This window comes from Athene cunicularia (genome assembly GCF_003259725.1).
Source record: "Athene cunicularia isolate RWA chromosome 10 unlocalized genomic scaffold, athCun1 chr10_part1, whole genome shotgun sequence".
Lineage (NCBI taxonomy): Eukaryota > Metazoa > Chordata > Aves > Strigiformes > Strigidae > Athene > Athene cunicularia.
Genome location: NW_020799112.1, coordinates 14,810,489 through 14,831,768, shown reverse-complemented (window position 1 = coordinate 14,831,768; position 21,280 = coordinate 14,810,489). Strand labels below are relative to the sequence as shown.

At 42.4% G+C, this 21,280-nt stretch overlaps 1 protein-coding gene across 14 annotated transcripts in view; it reads right to left on the bottom strand.

The window, feature by feature from the left end:
* AKAP13 (A-kinase anchoring protein 13) overlaps window positions 1-21,280 on the bottom strand; it is a 217,799-nt gene that overhangs the window by 159,116 nt on the left and 37,403 nt on the right. For 13 of the 14 annotated variants that reach the window (XR_003399121.1, XM_026855851.1, XM_026855855.1 and 10 more), the window contains one exon: window positions 9,016-9,112. The gene's annotated coding sequence lies outside the window, so the exon portion shown is untranslated. Of the gene's footprint in view, window positions 1-9,015; window positions 9,113-19,856; window positions 19,867-21,280 lie in introns of those variants that run through there. The other variant, XM_026855854.1, reaches the window with a different exon arrangement.

Sequence of the window (21,280 nt, the reverse complement as noted above, 5' to 3'; positions counted from 1 at the left end):
GAGGGGGGGGGGGAAGGAGAAAAAGGCTAAACTGTGTTTTCTCTTAGAGGACCACATCCTTCAAGCTGATGACTGCTCTGGGCATCAGAAAGCAATTTCTACCTTTTTGGGCAGGTAGCACTTGTTCTATCAGGTATCATAGACTACAGTGAGAATACCTGGCCCTACTGTGAGATCAGGATCCAGACTGTGCATGAACTGCCTTGAAAGTCAAACTAACAAGAATAGGCAAATATAAATCCCACCTCCCTTGCCCAGCTTTCACCCAGCACAAGATGACATGCTATAGGCACCCTCATGATAGCCACCAGATTCTGCTTTAGTAGCAGTTACCTGTACTTAAAACATCCATATTATTTCTTGACAATAGCTGAATCTTTTGGATTTCAATGTTTGTGAGGTTTATCACATGCTTTATAGCCATCCAGACACTTATCTTGCAATGTTTCTGGAATTGTATTAGGTTTTTACACAGTGAAATCCTTTGCGTTTTCAAATTTGAAAGTAGGATGTGAAATGAAAGTCCAGGTCAAGCTCTTAAAAGCAACAGTGGTTTTAGACATTATAAAAATCTGCATAGGTCAGTAAAATTGAAAGCTACTGAAGATTTCTCAAAATGGGAAGTATACCTTTCTGCTCTGATAAGCATTAAAGAAATAACACAGTGAGGTATACTGAAGTCTCTTCAAGAGAACTTCGATGAAAATTTATGCAGAATAACACCAAAGAGGACAATGACTGCGCTTGATTTCTCTGGGTACGGTAACATCTGACAGGAAAGAAAGAAAGAAATAAAGGATTTATTGGTTTTGCTGTGGTTCCCAAAACCTCAGCCAGGATTAGGACTCCATTGGTTATGTTCTGTAAAAATGTCAATGCAAACAAAGTTTCTGCCCTGAAGAGTTTACAAACAAACACAGGCAGTGGGAAGGGATACAAACACCAAGTGCCTAAGCAATAAATTCTCTTCATCCACCACTTCCATCTCGCATTTAATTTAAACTTAATTAGTTGGCTTATTTCTTCTAGGGATCCCAGGCACAGTCTTGAGGATGAATCTGAAAGTGAGGCCAATGGTCCTGCAGATCAGCACAGCCCGTGCACAAGCAGTAACGGTGAAGATCTTCGAACACCATGTAGCTAGGAGCTGCCAAAATGGCTTTTCGATTTTCCCATCATGCTCCGTTCAGGCTTGCTCTTTTTGGCAGTAGGTTTACATCAAACGCTGGTTTCACCATCCAGCTTCTGCATGCTTCCCAGCATCCAATCCTAGCTGCTTAGCTCCACCAACCATACAATGAGCATTTAAGAAAGAAAACAGCATGCCACACTCAAGCCCTTAGCCTCAGAGTAGTCTGTTTAGGGAGTTTTTAATTTTTTAATCAGAAAGGAGAGCTATAGGATGGGCAGAAACAAGAATGACCACTCTCACCTCCAATAACTGACCAGGGTTGCAACAAGGAGGATGAGGGGCATTTAATCCACGTGGTACATCTGGGAAAGCCCACCTACCCCTTTCCCTCTCCCTCATGCACTAAATGCACTTCAGTTTTAAGTGTTTGAGTCTTCTCAAGCTTTTCAAGTTCAGTTTTAAGGGGTTTTAAGGTAAATTTCAGTTTTAGATATACTTCAAGTTTAAGCTCTGATGAACCTCACCTGAATCTCAGCACATGACTTTTCTTTTTTTTTCCATTTTAGGATTTGATTTTAGAAACAATGATCTGTATTTGCAAAGCTTTAACCATGCATTCCCAGCTGTACAAAACAACAATCTTAGCCATAAAGGGCTTGTGGTTGCGGGCAGGAAAGAACAGCCAAAAAACACACGAAGAATCTGATGAAGTTACAGATCGCATGGAAAGCATTCGAATAGATAAGCAGAACTGCAGAGAAAGCAGGAAGGCTTTCCAGCTCTAAGGGGGACTGCGTCACAGCATCGCCAGGCTGCAAGGCAAAGGGGGATTTTTTAAATTTTTTTTTTACTGTAACAGAATTTACTTTGCACAAAACCATCCTATAACACTGGTTTGCAAGGACTTCAGTCCTTGAAAGGACTAAACTTTGTGAATTCAAGGCTCTGTAGTAACACTTCAACAGGCAGTCCAAGCTACATATATCCCATAGAAATTAGAGAAGCACTCTTCATGCTGGTTAGCTTTAAGAGAGAAAACCACAAACAGAACTTCTTCTGTCCTGTAACACTGCCACCAATAAATATACCCACGGTGGGACAACCTGCATTATAGCCAGTCCTCAGATCCTCACCCTTTAGACAAACAACCTATAAACTCCAAGAGTTTAAAAAAAATCCAGGGATTTCCCAGGAGCACACATCCACCCCCTTCACTGGGCTGCATTGCTTCCTTCTATATGGCTGCTGCAATCAAACCGAGCTTCCAAACACACATCACTTCTCATTCAACAAAGCACAGTGTCCACAAGGGCACTCCCCCACACTCTGGTTTTACAAAATGTTAGTTCATGAAGTGCTTAGAAATATCAAGAGGATTGGGTTTCAGGCCCTACTGCTCCTGCTCTAAACTACACAAGATAAATAAAGACAGGGAAACAGCAAGTGGGGGAACTGGAGAGGAGACCAACTGGCCATATACAGATGAACTTCTGCTGGAGCCATGAATTTCATGCAAAGAGAACTAAAATAGCAACATCTTTCACAAGTTTATTGTTCTCTCCTAGTGTCAAGGGAATTACTGAGCTGGAATATTTCCTTTTTCTTACAAGTGGTATATGACATTACTGTGCAGTATTATCCATCATCAGTCTCCTTGCTTTTTTGTTGTAACACAATTATTTGAAAAAAGGCCCTCTAGGTTTGGTTTGAGAGTTTGATTTTTTTTTTTTTTAAACCTGTAACAAAAAGTCTGAAAATAGAAGGAAACCATTACTTAAGGGTTGCTTTTTTCCCTCGTTTTTTCTGTGTATCTTCCTACAAAAGTTCAGACTTGCAATAACTTACTCTCACTCTGTGGTGCTGGGCAAGACAGGGGTTTGCTCACATACTCTCACAAGTTTCATTCATACTGAATGAAGGCCAGAAGTCACCATTCATAAAATGAATGAGCTTTCTAATTGGTGTATTAATGCCTTCTCCTTAAAAATCCATGCAAAAGGAGACTAAAAATACCCAGGACAAAACTTACAAACAGCTTTGGCAGGAGAAACAAACCCATAACCCAGTTCTTCAACAATGTGCATGGAGAAATTTGTATAAATAGAGTAGCTGCAATACAGTGACTAAAAAAAAACCCTTTAGTAGGAAGATAAACATATATCCTTTCAGGCACCACACTACTAAGTGCAGAACGACTTTCTCCATAGCTATACTAATGCATGATTTTGTGTATCAAGTCCCAAATAGGGGGCTAGAGAAATTAGGAGAAGTAACCCATCCCAAGTTTCTTTTGCAGACACACAGAAAAGTGATACCCTCAGCAAAAGCCATCAACAATGGAAAGAGGAGGCGAGGAAACAAGAAACCACCGTTCAAATGTATGGCAGCAAACAAGTTACCAGCATATTGCAGGATTGTGTTTACTATCACAGCTGAGCTTAGAACTAAAAAAACCTCACATATTTGTGTAAAATCATCTGAATTTATGTAACTCACTGAAGGTTATGTTTTGTCAGTAAACTGATTTCTTAAAAAAAAAAAAGTATATCCCTCATGCAGCATTTCTACAGGTGAGATACTGCTCACCAGCTGCGCCCTGTCTGCAAACAAAACCATATGCTGCCATTCAATTACAGATACACAGGAGTTTCTTTTGGCTGTAAGGGATGGAAAGGAGGTTTAAAGGCATTTTGCACTGGCCTGGCTCTACCACTGGTCTTCTCCAACGGCCCAGAGGTAACCCAGCAAGCCACCCTTGGGAAAATAAGCCACACTCAGATTGCTTTCACAGCAAGAAAAAAAAAAAAAAAAAAAAAAAAAAAAAAAAAAAAAAAGAAACTTCGTGACACCTTTTTACCCCTAGAAAAAAAAAGAAAAATAAATATTTAATTGAAAGATGAACCTAAAATCCTTCCCCCCCATCCTTTAACTGTGTTGGAAATCTCAGTACTGTGGTCTTCATGTACAACAGCCCACCAAACAGAACTCGGGGAGTTGCTACAGCTCAACAACTTTCAGGTTACACCACAGCAGAGGGGCTGGGAGCCTAGCTGCAACCTAACCGAGCGTCACCGATTTAATTGACTGATGATTTAATAAAATGTTCTGGATATAGATTAACTCACTTTGCTTAATGTAGCTCAGCTTCCCGGAAGCAGGAACTGGCCCAGCGCTGTTCCTGAGCTGGGAGCTGGGCTGCCCAGGGTCTGCACCACCACGCTCCAGCTGAACCCCCGACCACACCACTTCCCCAAATTTATCCCTTTATCCTTCCCACAATGATGAATAATTAACACAAAGCAAAGGTACAGGCTAGCATATACACACACGCATGTAAAAAAATAAGCTTAAGCCTTTTTCATGCTGCAGTAAATCCCTTACCCAGCGCTGCCAGCCCTGTCTTACTCCAGATGAATACCTAGTCAAATAGCCTTAGTCTCAGGACTAAGTTTCTTCTTTTGCACAATTTCAATCGCATTAACTGTCAAAAAAAACCCCACCCCAAAAATCATTTAATGGATGACTTAATTCCTATCCAAAGCCTGGAAAAAGAAGCAGCAGTGCAGGGTTAATAAAAACAGTGCTGTTCCCCGTGCCTAGCAGAGGAAGGCAGTAATCTCTCTCAAATGTGCACATCTGGTTTCCCTGCTCCCATCTCTTCACCCATTAGTAAATATAAAAAACAAACCCACAAAACTCAAATCACAGCATCTATCACTCTACAGTCCATATGCCCAATTTCAAATAAAGAAAGATACTGTAAAAGTTGGAAAAACAGAGAGTAGAAGGATTATTAGCTAGCTCTAATTATACAAACTGATCTCATCCTCTTGTCATAAGCCTCTTTCCTGTGTCCGGAATCTATTTGTGCAACATAAAGACCAGCCTTTTGTAAATGTCCAAGGGTCATCAACACAGGGTGATTAATTTCCCATTTTACAATATGCACATGCTGTCAACCAATTCACTTGTAGTAAGATACAACCCTGCCCTCACTTGTCACTCTTTTCCTTTAAAATATTACAAATGTCAAACAATATTTAAGATACCAATTTGTCAAATCCAAACAACATTTCAAAAGGAGCTATCATGCTGCTATAATAAAATACAAATCACAGACCACATCTTCAGTTCAAGTAGCTACATCCTAATAAAGTTAAGAACTAACAGTCGACTTGAATTCAAGTGCAGCATGTACGCAAAAGCACACGTATGTTTATACTCAAATTAAGTCCTCCAACAGGTTCTGGGGCAGCTGTTTCACGTTTGCATGAGACATTTATCTCAGGCTCAAGTATTAACTTCCAGAAATCCTTAGCAGACATTCTAGACGCCTCTACAAATGAGTAAAATCCAGTCTATACCTTCCAATACGCTTTGTCATTTGAATACATATTTTGGCAGTAAACTGTGGGGAAGCTCTCAATGATAACCAGCTCACATTTGTAAGAGTGATTATTGACTTTGGGTGCTTAACGAGAAACTTCTTGAAATGTCCCAATTTTCAAAGAACAAGTAAACCAGGATTTTCTGCAGAAATGGGGTCCATGCCAAAGGCTATCAAGCTGGGCAGCCAAAGCATCATGGAAGTTGTTAGTTACTTTTGAAAACAGAGATTAATTGTATGGGACCAACAGTGCCTCCAGATGCACAGCACCAGGTGAAGGAGAGTGTGGAGGGAGGAACAGAATTTGGGGAGTATTTCAGCCCAGTGTATATAAGGATAAACACAATGGATAGCTGTCATCAGCACCGAAATGCCTGCAGCCTTATACATTCATTAGGAGAGAGCAAAGCCTCTAACTATTGATTCCAACAACTCTTGACTACAGCATGTGTCCTAAAAACAGCTTTCTCCACCTCACTATTCTTCTGACTGTCAGGACTGTGCTGTTTCTGAAACTATGCTGAACAATAATGGTTTTGGCAAAAGAAACAATACCCCCAAGCCCCAGAGTTGAGCGATAAGGCCCCGCTTCTCTCTGTGCCTCCCAAGCCACAGCGCTTGTACTGCATTCCCAAAAACCCAGGCTTGGAGTAGAAAAAGATTCATGAGGCTCAAGGCACCACGCACGTTTTCATGCTGAGAAATATTATTAAATATTTCCTAGCGTTTGCAAGCCAGGTAGTTATCCAATGCATATTTTATTAAGTGCATGCACCAACCTTAACTAGTAAAGCCACAGGTAGGGTTGGAAAAACTGGCATCAAGACAAAGATCCGAGACACCTCCGCTCTCATTTTGGTCAGAGCTGCTTGGGTGCCCAACACTTTAAAGTGCTTTTCCTCTCTGAAGAATACATCAGACTCACTTTTTCCTTCAGGCTCCTTTTGCAAACGCTCCCTCTCTGCAGCTCTAGGCATCCCAGACTTACGCAGGGAAAGCTGGCTAGTACTTTCTTCCAGAAGAGTAAAACTTCATCAGAAACTTCAGGTTACATAGTGGAGAACCTGTGCTAAACTGACTCCCTGTGGCACAGCACAACCGCATCTGCCACTGCAAAATTAAGAACTATTGATTCTTAGCACTCCTTTTCAACCCACTCACAAAACTATAGGAAAACATTCTCCTTTAACAAATACTTTTAGGTAGTCACTGAACACGATCGTTTTACTGGAGCATCCCTTCTGAAGCATGACAGTTTCAAAAAATGCACATCATTCACCTAGCAAGTGTAGTGATGGAGGCACTTGGTACTGTAACCCCAGAGAGGAAAAAATCAGAGCTGCAGCTCTGTTCTCAGCACACTGTATTACACTACACATCCAGGGAATTGCCCACAGAAAGTAGATCTCCAAGCAACTGGAAGGGTTACTTCTCTAAATTAGACAAGAGAGAACACTCATTCAAATCTGATTTTTAAATTAAAGCATCAAATAATAAAAATTCAGATAAGCACAGTTTTTACCCAATTCTACTACTCCACCTTCTGGGTTTGAGCCTTTCTGCAGCTAGCTCATACTCAAAAAAGCAAACTTTGCAAACAGACACCCCACTTCACACCTGAAATAATTTCTTCCAACTGCCTTTACAAAGTGGCCTTTCAGACTGGTCCCTCAGGAATCGAATGGGTTAAGTGCCCACAGGTTCCAGCCTCTCCAGTAAATCATTTATTACCCCAGCTCGGGGACAAGCAGCTATGCAGAACCAAGAGCCCACGCTGTGCAGCTGTTCACCAGCCAGGCAACTCTCTGCAATTATGTTATAACACAGGATTAAGCTTGGGGAGTGGAAATACATCCCTTTAGTACTGGGGTTTGGGTTTTTTCTTTTCAAGTTATGCAGCTATTTTAAATGTTACAGAGCTCATTAACATGAAGTTCATTAAGCAGTAACCACTGTATGAATGAAATGAAAAGATTATCATTATAAGCACAATTATGGAAATACTAGACCAGCAGGCAGAAAAAGGGAAGGATATGAGAATGCTGCTCTTAAACTCCAGTTTAGCCTTTTTTTTTTTCCAGATCCTACAGAGGAGGCACACCCAGAAATGAGACATGATGCAGAGGCTGGTTCCCAGGCAGGAGGGCAGGTGAGAAGCTCTCACTGCCTGTGCTGGGCCTCCCCAGAGATTTCTCTGCTGATGCTGTCCAAGACATCATCTCCTTGGTCACCCCCAGGGAGGGTCTGGCATCTTCCTCAGCAGCAAGCACTGCTCGCAGCAAGCTTACCACACTCCAAAAATTCACAGCAAGTCAAGAAACTACATGACAAATCAAGCCACAAATTGCTTCTCTTATATGGCAACTGGTGTCATGCATTCCTCTTTTAAACGCAGCCCCATATATTTGGGTAACAATCATTGACATTTGTTATGAGCTTGGAGACCAGCTCTCAGCCAGCCACTTACTCACTGCCGATAAAGCAGGTTTCATTCATAATTTTGCCAAAGACTTCATTTCTTTTTCAAGCTCTGAAAATTCTACTGCCCAACCCCACTGAAAAAAAGGAAACCTAAATAATTATAATAAATAGTTCTCTCTACAGTAACAGCAATTTATGATTAATCCACCCAGCTGTTGCTACAGCTCAGTAATGCCAAACAATTTGGACCCAGTGTCATTAAAGCACTGGGCTCTTCAGGCAAGACCATGGAAAATGTGAGACACTACAGAAGGTAAACAGGTGAGAGACAGTGGGAGGAGAGAAGAGGCAGATTGCAGTGGTCTTCCTCCCTCCCTTGACAGAGCTCAAACATGGCAAGTGCCCATTTCCAAGCAAGATTCTCACAGTTTCTTTGCTTCAGGCTAAGTTTTTGCAAATTCCAGTCTTTTTGGAGAGAATGGGTGTAACTCCATGAGTCAGAACAGCTACTGTCAGTATTGCAATAACCATATATTTGCTTTTAGGTCAGATCCATCCCCTGATTTGGTTCACCACACCAAGAAGATGGTGTTAACAGAAAAACAAACCCAGAAGCCTCAATGCTCCAGACAGACTGACAGCCGTTGTGCTGACCAGGAGGCACATCCGACCAGCAGACAGCAGGACCTGAGCCCCATGGACTGAGCTCTGATCCTGACCGGCTCCCATTGAAATCCTTGGGCTGCAACCATGTGCCTGCCCTGGGGACATGAAAAATGTATCTTAAAATAGTAGGGAAAAACAGCTGATGCTCTAAGTGTTAACTGCTATTCCACACCATGGCATGTGGTCGATGCAAGGGGCGAGACCAGACACCTCTTTTCTTTTTTGCTTCCACCACCAAGAAAACGTATTTTATACCAAAATAACTTGTTGACCTTGCTTATGACATGTGCTTTGATATCAGCAAACCTTCCTTCTGTCAAGCAGGTAAACTGGGCAAACCCATTCCCCCAAACCCCTTGCCTCAACCATCGCTTGTACCTGAAAGAGCTGCCAAAACATTTAACCTTACTTTAACTGCATGAAGCAGTACAGGTGGCTCCAAGATGTTCTTCAGGTCGTTTGCACACCAAAGAGGGAGGAGCAGGGCAGGTCACAACACTCAGTTCCTGGAAGAGATGGAAGAAGACAGAGTCACCAGGTGCAAGGGACAGCACGGTTGCTGGGGGTCCCAACACCCAATCCAGCATCACACCACCTTCACCAAGGGGGAAGAAAACCATCCTCTACCTTGCTAGCCATACAGGAGGCTTGCATTGCTTCCTGCAGTAATCCCATGTGGTGACCCACCCCAGGCTTCCATAAGCACACATGGGGCGATAACCAAAGTAATGGGCTATATAAAGACCCACGTGGGCACCTGGCACCATCTAAGAATAATTGTGCTGTTGAGCTGTATTTGCTACTGTCCTATTTGGTTTATCCCCAGAGCTGTTGATCTGCTGTCCATCACTGTATCTCAAACCAATAAGTTGGCCTTACATCCTTTACGCCCATCTTAAACACAACCCCTCCAGGACAGACTTCATCAAACTATTTGTGAACTCCCTTACGGCAAGATATTTTAAAAGGAACAAAAGCACCAAAAGTAGATGTTGGCAGGTGGTGGCCAGCAGATGATGCCCAATTCTACCAACAAGTCTCTGACAAACCCTTCTGGGTTGCCTGCACTTTTCCAGGCTGATTTACTGCTCTGGGGAAAAATCTACTTAGTGGATTCATCCACAGAGATGAATCTGGTCTACAGAGCACACCTGGGAAGAGCAGTTAAAGTAGATTAAATGTCAAAAGAAAAAGCCCAGGTTGGTCTTCAGCTTAATAAATGCTGTGTGGGAGATTTTATTAGCTAAATCAAAGTCATCAGGGCACCTTAGGCCATCATTTGGTTACCACACCAGGAAAGGCTGTGGCTACACACACGTCACTGAACGCAAGTGCGACACACTGACTGCCTCCTCCTGTTTTACCAGATAGAGGAGACTCTGCCCCTGTGCTCTCCCCGTTGGGAAAGCATCCGTAATCAGGGAATCTCACAGTCTGAGCCAACCTGCCGAGTTCAAAGTGCAATTACAAGCACAGAAGTAACAATGGCAAAACTAGTTACCGTCTGAGAAATCAATTATATTGTGTGAATTAGCTGGGGAACATACAACATGGGAAGATAATGCATTGCACAACAAATCTCACTCATTCATCTACAGCATCACCTGAACACCTTAATGTCAGTTTTACACAACGTTTTCTTAAGTCTTATTGCTAAAAAGTCTCGTTTATTCATTCTGCTGGTGGGTTCCTACTGAGGAATGGGAAGAGTATTTTGCAAAGCAACACAGGTTACTGCATGCTAAAAAGCATTTTACAACAAATACATATATTTAAACAGACCAACTGGAAAAAAGAAAAAAGCTTGCCCTCTTGTGCTTCTTAAAGCATCAGGATTGTGCATGAATTTCTTCACTGCAATGTCACACATTTCTGAATTATATTCCTATGGCAAACTACTGGAGCTGGAAGAGGAATTACCTGAACTCTTAAACCCCAGTCAAACCCTCTTTGGATTCATTAACCAGTAAAAACCATCCTCACAGTCACAAATAAACAGACTGGAACTTCCCTCCGGCATTCCTGTAGTATTACTTTCAGGACCACATTTTAAACAATGGTTACTGTTTGATAAAACAATGATTAACTACATTAAGCAAGCAACATTAACCCAAGGCTCCTACTAGCCATCCCATGTTGATCTCCAAGTAACAGCTCTCTCCAAGGCACATACTACAATAATACAGTGGTTTCATTCATTTGTGAGACACTGATAACTTGGGCTTTAAAACCATACTTGTAATACTCTGACAGAGAAAGTAGGGTTTACTGATATTCCTTTGAACCAACAAGCAATACAGGCATGGCTAACACTGCTAAAGGAGATCATGAGTATCCTGTGAATCACTGCAGGTTTTTCATCATATCCACTAAGGAATGAGGGTGTGTATATGGAGATCCACATGTAAAGCTCACTTGGATGCCCATGACTTGGAAAGTATTAGCAAGTGGAGAAAATCGACTGGCCTACCAATAAAAATCAGTAATACCGATAATAAAATTCTTCTTCTGACGTTTTTTTTTGTTTGCTTTCCTTCTGTAGGAATTTTTAGATTGCTACAGGAAGAAACAAAGAATATTAAAAAGTCTTATATATTTTTTTTAGTTCCATATATAAAGAGCCTGCACAATCAGTAAAGCTGTTCACATCAAAGAATCAATCCCCCAAAGAACTGATTTCTGCTTCCTGCAAAATTGCTCTGGAATAACTCCTGCATGCCTAAGCACACCCATTTCAGGATTTCCCCATGCGGATTTCTTCTCCTCCTCTTCCTTTACTGGGAAATCAATACCAACTGTAGATGAACTGACGTAGACCCTCTTTCCTGAATCTTAAAAAGATGGTCTTAAAAATTTTGTTTCATGGGTCAGCTCATACTGCTTTACAAATAAAACACCATTCTGTATCATCACAGGAAGATGATGACATATGGGATCTTTATAAGGAAAGCTGTAAGAAGCAACTGGATCCCTACCCTACTCTGACAACATTCCCATGTTCTGATCTGTAACTCTGGATAATCTCTGTCCAAAAGGGCCTAGAGTCTCAACAGTCACAGTATCACACAGTTCTCACTAAAGTAAGTGAGAATGTAAAGGAGAGTCCTTTTGACTCTTGCCTTTACAAAAGCTATTCTGCTTGGATTTAATAAAAATAGGGGAAAGAAACCATCTTGTTTGCTAGGACAGAATTATTTGATGGCAGATTTCTCATGGTCTTGTCTCTACATAACAAGAGAGCTAAATCAGGAATTACCCATGCCACTGATGAATTACTGAAACATGTTGAGGGAAGAGAAAGGGAAAGAAAGTTTCAGGACAGCATTACAGATATTTACACTTTTAAAAAGACAAGGTAACTGGACCTGTGGATTGTATATGTAATTCCTGTAATAGATGAATTCTTTTCCCAAAAGAGCTCAATGGTTTAAAGGTGACCTGCATGTAATGCCGCCTTTACAGGCAGAAGAGCCAAGCATTAAAAAGTACTCTCTCTCTCTCTCCATTTCTAAATGAAATGGATGGCAGTGACTAACACAGCAAAAAAAGGAGTCATCCTGTGTTGACAATCTATTTATAAGCAATCAGGTGGGGCTCTCAAACACATATGCTTAATAGAGCCCCAACACTTGGACCTCACAGTTTCCAGTTGCTCTGCTGGTTCCTCTCCAGTGAATGCCCACCCTTCCCAAACACCACCTGGTACACAGAAGAAACCACTCCTTAAACTTGCACTTTTTTCTCCCTGAAAACAAACCCATTTTATTTTTCTCAGAAGTGTTGCATGTTTTGTTGCTCTGCCAGCTGATCGCTTTGACACGTCCAACGAGTTATCTCACCATCTGGTTGTAATTGCCATTATGAAACTTTCAACAAATTCGAAAAACAGCACCAAGATCAGGGCACTAATGGTCTAGGAGACGAAATGCTGATTATTTGGGATTATTTGATACAGCTGGAACCTTTCAATAGCCAAGGCGCCCAAACACAGCCAATCCCACAGCCACAGCACCCAAACAAACCTCTGGAGTACTTCCGAGTTTTGGCTGTTGGCACTATAAAACCTCCTCACAATTTTACATCAAATGATGTCAAGGAAAACACTGCTTCTCCTCCTCATCTCCCAAACTGCAGGGTGGGGTATATAACTTCATGCTGCCCTTATCTTTTGGTTTTAATACACAGCCTATACTTATATACCATGATATTCTCATTACAGGACATCCTTTTCCTGCTTCTACTGCATCTCCCAAGAGAAACTGGCTCACAAGATCTTTTCGGAAGTTTGTCCCATGGTCTGAACCGTGTTTCCTAATTCCTTAGGGAAGGGAGCCTGGATACACTCCGCTCAGACAAGGCATTTCCCACAGTCACATGCTACAAAGCCACATTCAGAGCAGCAAGTCCTTCCCTTGGTTGACCTCAAGAGAAAGTCAAGAAGGTCCACACCAAGGCTAAAATCTGCTTTGCTTTGGACAACTGTAAATGCAACATGGATTCATTGAACACTGCACACAGTACATTTTTACCAGCAGAGCAGAGGGCAGATTGGAGCTCATCACAGTTTATCTCACACACACACACACACACACACACACACACACACACACAAAAAAAATTCCTCTAAAAGTAAATGATGGGTTTTGTTTAGAGGGCAGCATCTGACTTGGCACACTGGATGAAGACAAGCCGAGAATTTTAAAACAATAGAAAGTAAAGCACCCATATTTCACATGATAGTACACATTGCAGAGCAGTAACATTAAGGTGTTAACTGGAGTCCCATTAATCCTGATTTCCAAGAGACAGGAGACAAAAATTCTTTCACATACACTGTTAACTTTTGAAATTTAAACTCTTTTGACAGTGTCGCCTTGAACTTGTAAACAGAAATACTCCCATGTCATTAGAAAACAGAAGCGAGGAAGAATCCAACCAAGAGAGCTGCTCATTCTAGCCCAAACAGACACAAATTTTCTCTCTAGAACTCACAGATCTACACAGAGCAGAAAGAAGTTTGAGGTTTTCTCTTTACTTCCACCAGCAATCACAAATCAGCAAAACAAAGAGACCAGGGATGCTTTATATAAGCCCCTCTGCTTTGCCTCCTAAGAGCAACCTGAGCTCCACAAACTCCTCTTGTGCAATAAACCCCAGGAACTTGTTTCCACAGAAGACAAGGTACAAAGGTGACTCTGCAAGCAGTGAAAGCCCCCTGGCCTCTGAGACCACGATCCTGCACAAGTGTTCTTGAAATGTATAGATTGACATTTTGAAGGCTGAAACCAGAAAAAAAAATATGTAAAGAATGATAATATTCTTGTGACCCATTACAGTTTTTACTAATAATAAAACTAGGACATGGTCCAGAAATTTGATCTTCTTTAAAGTGAAGCATGTCACAGCATTCATCCTTTATAGCAACTGCTTCTTTCCAGTCTTGTAAAACTGCATCAGGATTGAGATAAGAACTTCAAACTGTTTCCACAAGATCATCATGGCTGACTGTCTGTGGGAGATACTAAAACTGAACTCTTGGAGAGTTTAAAATCTGTGCAACACATTAAGACTTCATTGAACCACCATGGCAAGACCACCATCCCTTGTTACTGGGGAATAGTATCAGAGTGATCAGCTAAAAAATAAAGCAAACAGCAGCAAGATGCAATATCATCTCAAGCTCACAGCCTCTCTTAAAATACAGACTTCTAGTTCTGCAACAGATTCTTCTCCTTCCTTTCTCCTTTATTCTTTGGGGGTTTTTTGTTTGCTTGCCCTTCCCATCCAGGAAGCAAAGCCACAAGAACCATCACTCCTCTATCATGACATTCAGGTTACAATCTGCATGACATAACACAGGCCAAAGCCCAAAATAAATCCCCTTCACCAGGAAACAGAAAAAGCACAAACAATGAAGCCAAGGACTACTTCAACATGGCCATCATCTAGAGCCACCAACACAATGCCTCAATGCAAAAGAAAATGTCTCTTAAACACAGTCCCCCACTTAACAGAACAGGCCAATTTTCTTTCAAATATGGGTGCAGCTTGTGAGCAGGACAGGCTAAACATTTCCTGGGAAGGCAATATGTCACCCCCAGAACAGGATACAACCCTGAGAAAAGGCAGAAACAAGAGCCATGTGAAAATTTTAGTTGGAAGGGCCCTTCAGATGTCATATGGTCCATCACCCTGTTCAAAGCAAGGCCATGACATCAAGGTTATAACATTATCCCCATGCTTTCATTGCTAAAAACTGACTTTGTCAACTGTGGCCTCTGTCTCAATTCCCATATGTACAACTGAGCTAAATAGGCTGACCGAGCTCCATTGCCACAGGAATGAAGTCATCATCATCATCATCAGAAATCATCATCAGTTGCAAGACACTCCAACTCCAGCCATGTAGCCTGCACAATTCATTATTTTAATCTGATTTTCCCCATGTACAAAATTTGTTTTCTTCTTTACTTCCACACAGTCTTAAAAAAAAACAAAACCAAAAAAAACCCACTAAACACTTTTATTGTACTTAGAAACCTTTGGATAAGGAAGGGAACACGTACCTGTTGAAACCAGGTATCAGCATATAACATGCACCGACACATTAATACAAGCTTTCCCCTCCATGTTAAGGATCATCTTGGTGTGAAACACGAAGTGCAAATCTATATTCCTATCTGTCACTGCAGCTTCAGCCAAGACCAAGGTCCCTCCGTGCTGAGCACCATGAGCACACACAGCAAGATTCCCTTTGCCACTGTGTTTACAGGTTAAACTGGTAAATCCTGGGAAGGGAATCAAAGGGTCAGAAAATGAAGTGACCCACCCAAGACTTTGCAGATGACTGCCAGCAACGTCTGTGACCCGGCCAGTATTGCCTCTCCACCCACCCAGCCCTGCTTTCTTCAACAGCTGGCTGCAGCCATCCACTGCCACACGGCTGCCAGGCTCTGCCAAACACCGGCTGGGCAACCGCAGTATGAAGTCACTTCACTGCTCGAATCAACATGTCACTGGAGCTGTGCAGCACTTAATTATATAAATTAGGAGATCTGTATAATGGTCCTAAACCAGTAATGAAAGAGAAGGTCTAATGATGCAACAAAAATCTGCAACCCAGCACTCAGATTACGGGTGGGTTACACAACAGCTCCAACAATTAAGCATTTAGGCGGCTAGCTGCAGACTTGCATAGCGCAGATCACGTTTTGCCAGAGCCATCATCTGACTCCAAACATGTGAGATCCACTCAAGCACACCCGACCTACCTCCCTTGCCCCAGAAGCTCAAGGGTGAAGGTGAGCAACAGTGCTATCCACAGCAGAGCAGAAGAGATGCTCCAAAACAAAGTCAGCCCTTTTCCTAAATCTCCCTCACAAATTCACATTCAAACTCAACAGATACATTTAAAGCCTGGCCTAGCAACCCTCTGTATATCACAAGTAGTGCTCGGTTCTCTCAGCATTAACACCCCATTATAAAGAGATGACATAACTCCAGTGAAACCTGTTCAGTTTACAACTGGGCTGACTTTTGCACTGTGCCATGCGATTTAACTCCCAGCTGCAGGCTCGTTTAAGAAAGCATTATCAGCACACGGTCAACAGAGAGAGATCACCCATCAACTCTGACAACAAATAAGGCAATTTAGGTATTTGATGAGCACTCAGCATGAAGTGTTTATTGGAAGAGAATGCTCCTATCCCAAGATTTCTGAGTGTGGGCTTTTTACTGAATAGGCTCAAATACTTCCAGATAGTATTGATTTCTATTCATAGCATTGATACGGCATAAGGGAAAAATAATTTGGTTTGAAATACTCTTTTATGCCATATTGACCTTTTCTGTCAATAAACACAGTGCCAATTGTAGTTTAGTAGCCTAATTTTACCTTGGTTTTGTGAAGCGCTCAGATGAAAAGCACTATACCAGCATCAGGGCTAAGTAGTATTATTTGGATTTTGAAAGGCAGTTAAGTGTCACGGTCAATTCACATGTTCAATATTGAAGGGCTCAAAAGAAAATTGACAGCACCAAAACTGCAATGTAAAGAAGTGTGACAGTATCAGCTTGGAAGCTGCTTACCAATATTTGCATGTACTTGTTCAAACAAAAGTCTCAAGAAAAGATAACTTATCTAGAAACCCTTCAAAATTACTAAGTCATTGTTTTTATTAGAAAAATGCAATAAGCTTATTCCCCTTTCACCTGTAAAATAACTGTTAACTCTATTAAAATCCAAACTGGGAAATTTTCACTTCCACATATTACCTTTCCTGCACACCATCCCTCCTCCACACCTCCGATGCTTTCCCACCTGCACCGTGGCCCACAAAAGGCAGAAGAGATGCCGGCAGCAAAGCAGTGAGACATGGTGCAGTAGTGAGGAAAGGAGAGCTCATGCGATTTTCAGAGATTATTGAGGAATTCCTGAATGAAGCCTCTGGGCCCATCCTGTACTAAAGGGCCCACAGCCTGTTTCTGGGTGCATTAAACACATGCGGTCTGTGGTTACAAAGCACATTGGCACATAGTTCTGATCCATTCGAGCTCTTGCAAAGCAGGCCGAGTGTGTAGGCACTTCACAGCTGAAGCAACAACACCGCTCGTCACACAAATATTGCTAAGTGCACAACCGCAAAGCTCAGAGAATTACACTACATTTGTATTTTGTTTCCTTTATGTACAGAATAAGGCAGAAGGTAGCACAGGGAGCTGTAACAAGCTGTTTGTAGCTGCAGCAGGTCTGCAGTTACTACATCAAGACAGATGGCTGGAAACCACCAGCAAACAACCACAGAGCATCTCTCACCCTGCAACACCTTCAGCAGGTTGCTTGATTTGCTTTCAAACAGCTCGACTTTCCCCTCCCTCAACAAAAATATTGTTTTTCTTCAGTTGTAATTTTTTTACCCCTCTAAGGAGGCAAACACCGACAACAATAGTATCATTAAAGAGGCAGGTCACAGTAACTCAGTGGATTACAAGTAGAAAAGCAAGGGACATTATTAAATGGCATGAGTACTTGGCACAGATTTTGTCTAGTACTCAAACAGTCCAGTCCTTCTGTAACTCCCAAGTGCATGTCAGGGGAGGAAGTAGGTTTTTGCCACCAGCAAAAAAAAAAATCCCGGAACAAGTCAGCAAATGTCTATACAACCTGCATCTCAAAGCCTGAAATCAAATGTAGCCTAAAATTAACTGAGCCTGCTACTACTCTGTATTCACGCAGCAAAGTGAAAACCTGGCTGTGCCTCCATCCTTATGTGTTTCACACATGAGCTGGAGGTGGCCGGAGTGAGACATACTCATTACTTTCTCTGCAAAGTGCACTCCTCCCCACTTTATCGTTAATCAAGAGTTATAACCAGTCACCAAACTAGCACTGCAATGACTTCATTACCAGCTGCTAGGCATCCTGGAAAAAAAACAAAAACAAACTATATTAAGGCTACCATCACTTACCAAATCCTACTACAGGTAGGCAGGCAATTAGGCACCTTTGCTGACTTATCTGCCAGTACGCTCCTTCATGAACTTACTACATCTCTCTCCCCTCCCAACCATCCCCTGAAGCAAAGGATCTTTAGTTAAAGCAATGACAACAGTTTCCACCACCCAACAGAACACCCTCCCCCTCCTCAGCCACCTCAAGCAGATAGAGCAAAGCAGCTTTTTGCTCAGTGCAATGAACAGTGAAGAAAAACCAAGAAGTTAAAGCCCACTCTAACTGCGGGGACACACCCTTCTTCCAGTGCACCTGTAAACTACTGCTTGTGCAACACCACCCGAGCGTCAACAGGAGCTGTAGGTGCTACCCAAGCATGCATACAGTAATAAAGCAAAGGCACTGCCCGCATTTCCACGTGCATGTAGGGTTTCCAAGTGTCTATCTACCCATCTACACCTATGCAAGTGGTGATTCACCCCTTGCAAACATGGCCCTGAACCGTTTTAATCTCCCCTTTCTCCTATTCCTGTGATTGTGACTAATCTTCTTCAGGACTTGACCATCCTGTGCAGCACCAAAATAGCTTTTTCAATATTTTTCAGGACCAGGAAAGTTTTTGCTCCTTATTTCGCTTCAGCTGACCATAGCCTGCTTGTGGTAACACATTTGGTTACATCTGACCCAGGACTTTTTTTACTACGAGTCGGGGAAAAGGGACAAAATAGCACATAGAGATGATGGCTCCAGGGAGCACAATGCCAGTGCTGAAGTCTACCTGGCCAAGAGCCCACATCATAGGCACAAGGTGTCCTCATAAACAGGCTGTGGGAGTTACCAGCTTCCACAGTCCAGCCCCAGCTGCCATCCCTGGGATCATCCTGCACCCAAAAGAACTCTTCCACACCCGTGATCCATGCACACAGTGTGCAGAGAGCAGCAGCACAATGCCAGGAGACTGAGGGCCTCCGACAGCACCATCTCTCTACATACAGAGGGCACTGGAGCAGCCACAGCCACACACAGATGCTCAGTAGTTTGCTTCTACAAGAAAGCTTTAATGCCACAGATCTGAGTATCATCTACCTGCTGCACCAAGAGTGTAAATAAATCCCCTATTCAACAACACAGAGAAATAACCTTGGCAGCAAAAGTAGTACTCTGTTATAAACTATCATTTATTGAGATAGATACCTGTCCCTAACTGTGCCCAGACTGACTGGTTCTCAGCATCTAAACCACTGATCTAGTTGTCTGGTTTCAGGGCACCAGTTTGCTCAACACTTTGTTATTTTCTTCTGAAGGAAAATGTTTTAAGGCAGGGACCATACCACAATAGTTAATATTGTTCTTACCTTAGGTCAAATACCTTTATTCTCCATGCTTTTCATTTGTTGATACTTGAGCTATCTTTTTCAAGATAATGATTTTACTTTTGTTTCTTTTTTCCCCCTCCAGGTGCCCTGCCCTTAACAGCAGACTTAAAATCTAGACGTTAGTCCACAGATAATATCTATTGCTAAACAACGTTTTTCTGATCTATACTTACAAAGCACTCCAACATATGCTCAATTATGATGTCTAAGGGCATGTGTATTTTTTCCACAGCACATTTAGGACTAGAAAGACAGATTTACGCCACAGAGAACAGTGACACACTGATGCTAATTTAACTTTTGTCTGTGCCCTACACGCAAATAATAATAAGACATAATATGCTTTAGATAAATGAACAAGTGCTGTTATTTCTACAAATGACAGAAAACAAAGACATCAGAACTTAATGCTTGCCCAGAAACCTAAACAAAGAATGGGTTTAGATTAAGTATTCTGAGATAATCACCACATCTTCCCTGATGTGTTTAACCTACTTCCTAGCAGTAGTAAATACTCATTATGCTGCTTCCCCCACCAAAAGAAAAATGCAAGGGGTGCAAGCATACAGCATAAGCGTTTAGCACTAGAGGTTGCTAGAGATCACAGATAACCCATCAGATCGTACTAAGTGATCAGTGGCACAGGTGACGAAAGACCATTCATTAAGAGTTACATCCTCAAGGAAAATCTCTTCAGCAGCTAGCTTGCAAAAGGCAAACAAATCTTACAGCTCTTAGATCATCCAGTAAAGACTTGACACTTAGCAGTGCCAGGAAAAGACACAGCTAAGCCTTAGAGATGCTATTCTGCTAAGTCTCCCCCATCGAGGCCTTCCAGTTCTGGTGAGGCTTCAACAACTGATTTAGGCCAAACTCACACAGTTGCCACCAAGAGGTTTTGTCCACCTCAAAGCTGCCGCCACCCACAAGTCCACTGCTGGCTGGATCAAGGGTCAGCTAGGCTGAGACCCACATTTCTTCTGCCACGTTAGTTTTCTGCCAGACCAGATTCCCTGATCCAGAAGGGGCTGGAGCACAGGGGGCAGCGCAAGGGAAGTCCTGGGCCTGCTCTTGGGCCTAGGCCAGCCGCGGAGACGCTGTGCACGGCGGGGTGAGGCGGCTGCAGGGCCCTGGGGGCCTCCCCGTGAGCGCGCTCCCCAGGGACACAGGGGAAGGGCTCTTTATTGGCATCTAAATTCTTGGGGGTGACGCAAGAGGAAGAAATCTCCTGAGAACTTCAGGTGGATGAAGGACAACTAGCACAAGCAGATTAACTCCTAAACAACAGATATTTTCATGTAAACCACCAGAGTGTCAATGGGCTAGCAGGTATGCGTGTGATTACAGAGGAATGGGAAAGGTGCGGTCAGACATAGAAAGAGAAAAAAAACGAAGTTTTTCCAGTGTTTCTACAGGAGATAAACATCTACCTAATGATTTTTTTTTTTTTTTTTTTTTTTTGTTTAGGGTGAGAGGTTGTTTCTGGACTTGAGATGACATTAGGGTCAGAAGAAAGTTCTACTGCAGGCTGAAAACTTTCACCCCCATTTTCCCCTCAAGCCCATGACTTTAGGATTAGGCCTGTCTCTAAATACTTACAGGAGCAATTCAAAGTTGGCAACCAAGCCCAATAACCCCGAAGGATTTGTCTTCAGTAACTTTTCCACAGCTTGAACTACAGTTGTTTTCCTTTGCAAATTCCAGCTCTCAACTGCCAGAGCAGTGGGAGAGGAAAGGAGCAAAGTGCTACGGTTGGAAACAAAAGCTCAACATGGAGATGCAACAAAAGATCAAATCCAGTTTTGCTGCCAGCAAAACTCTGCTCACTAATGCACTGATGTAGCTCC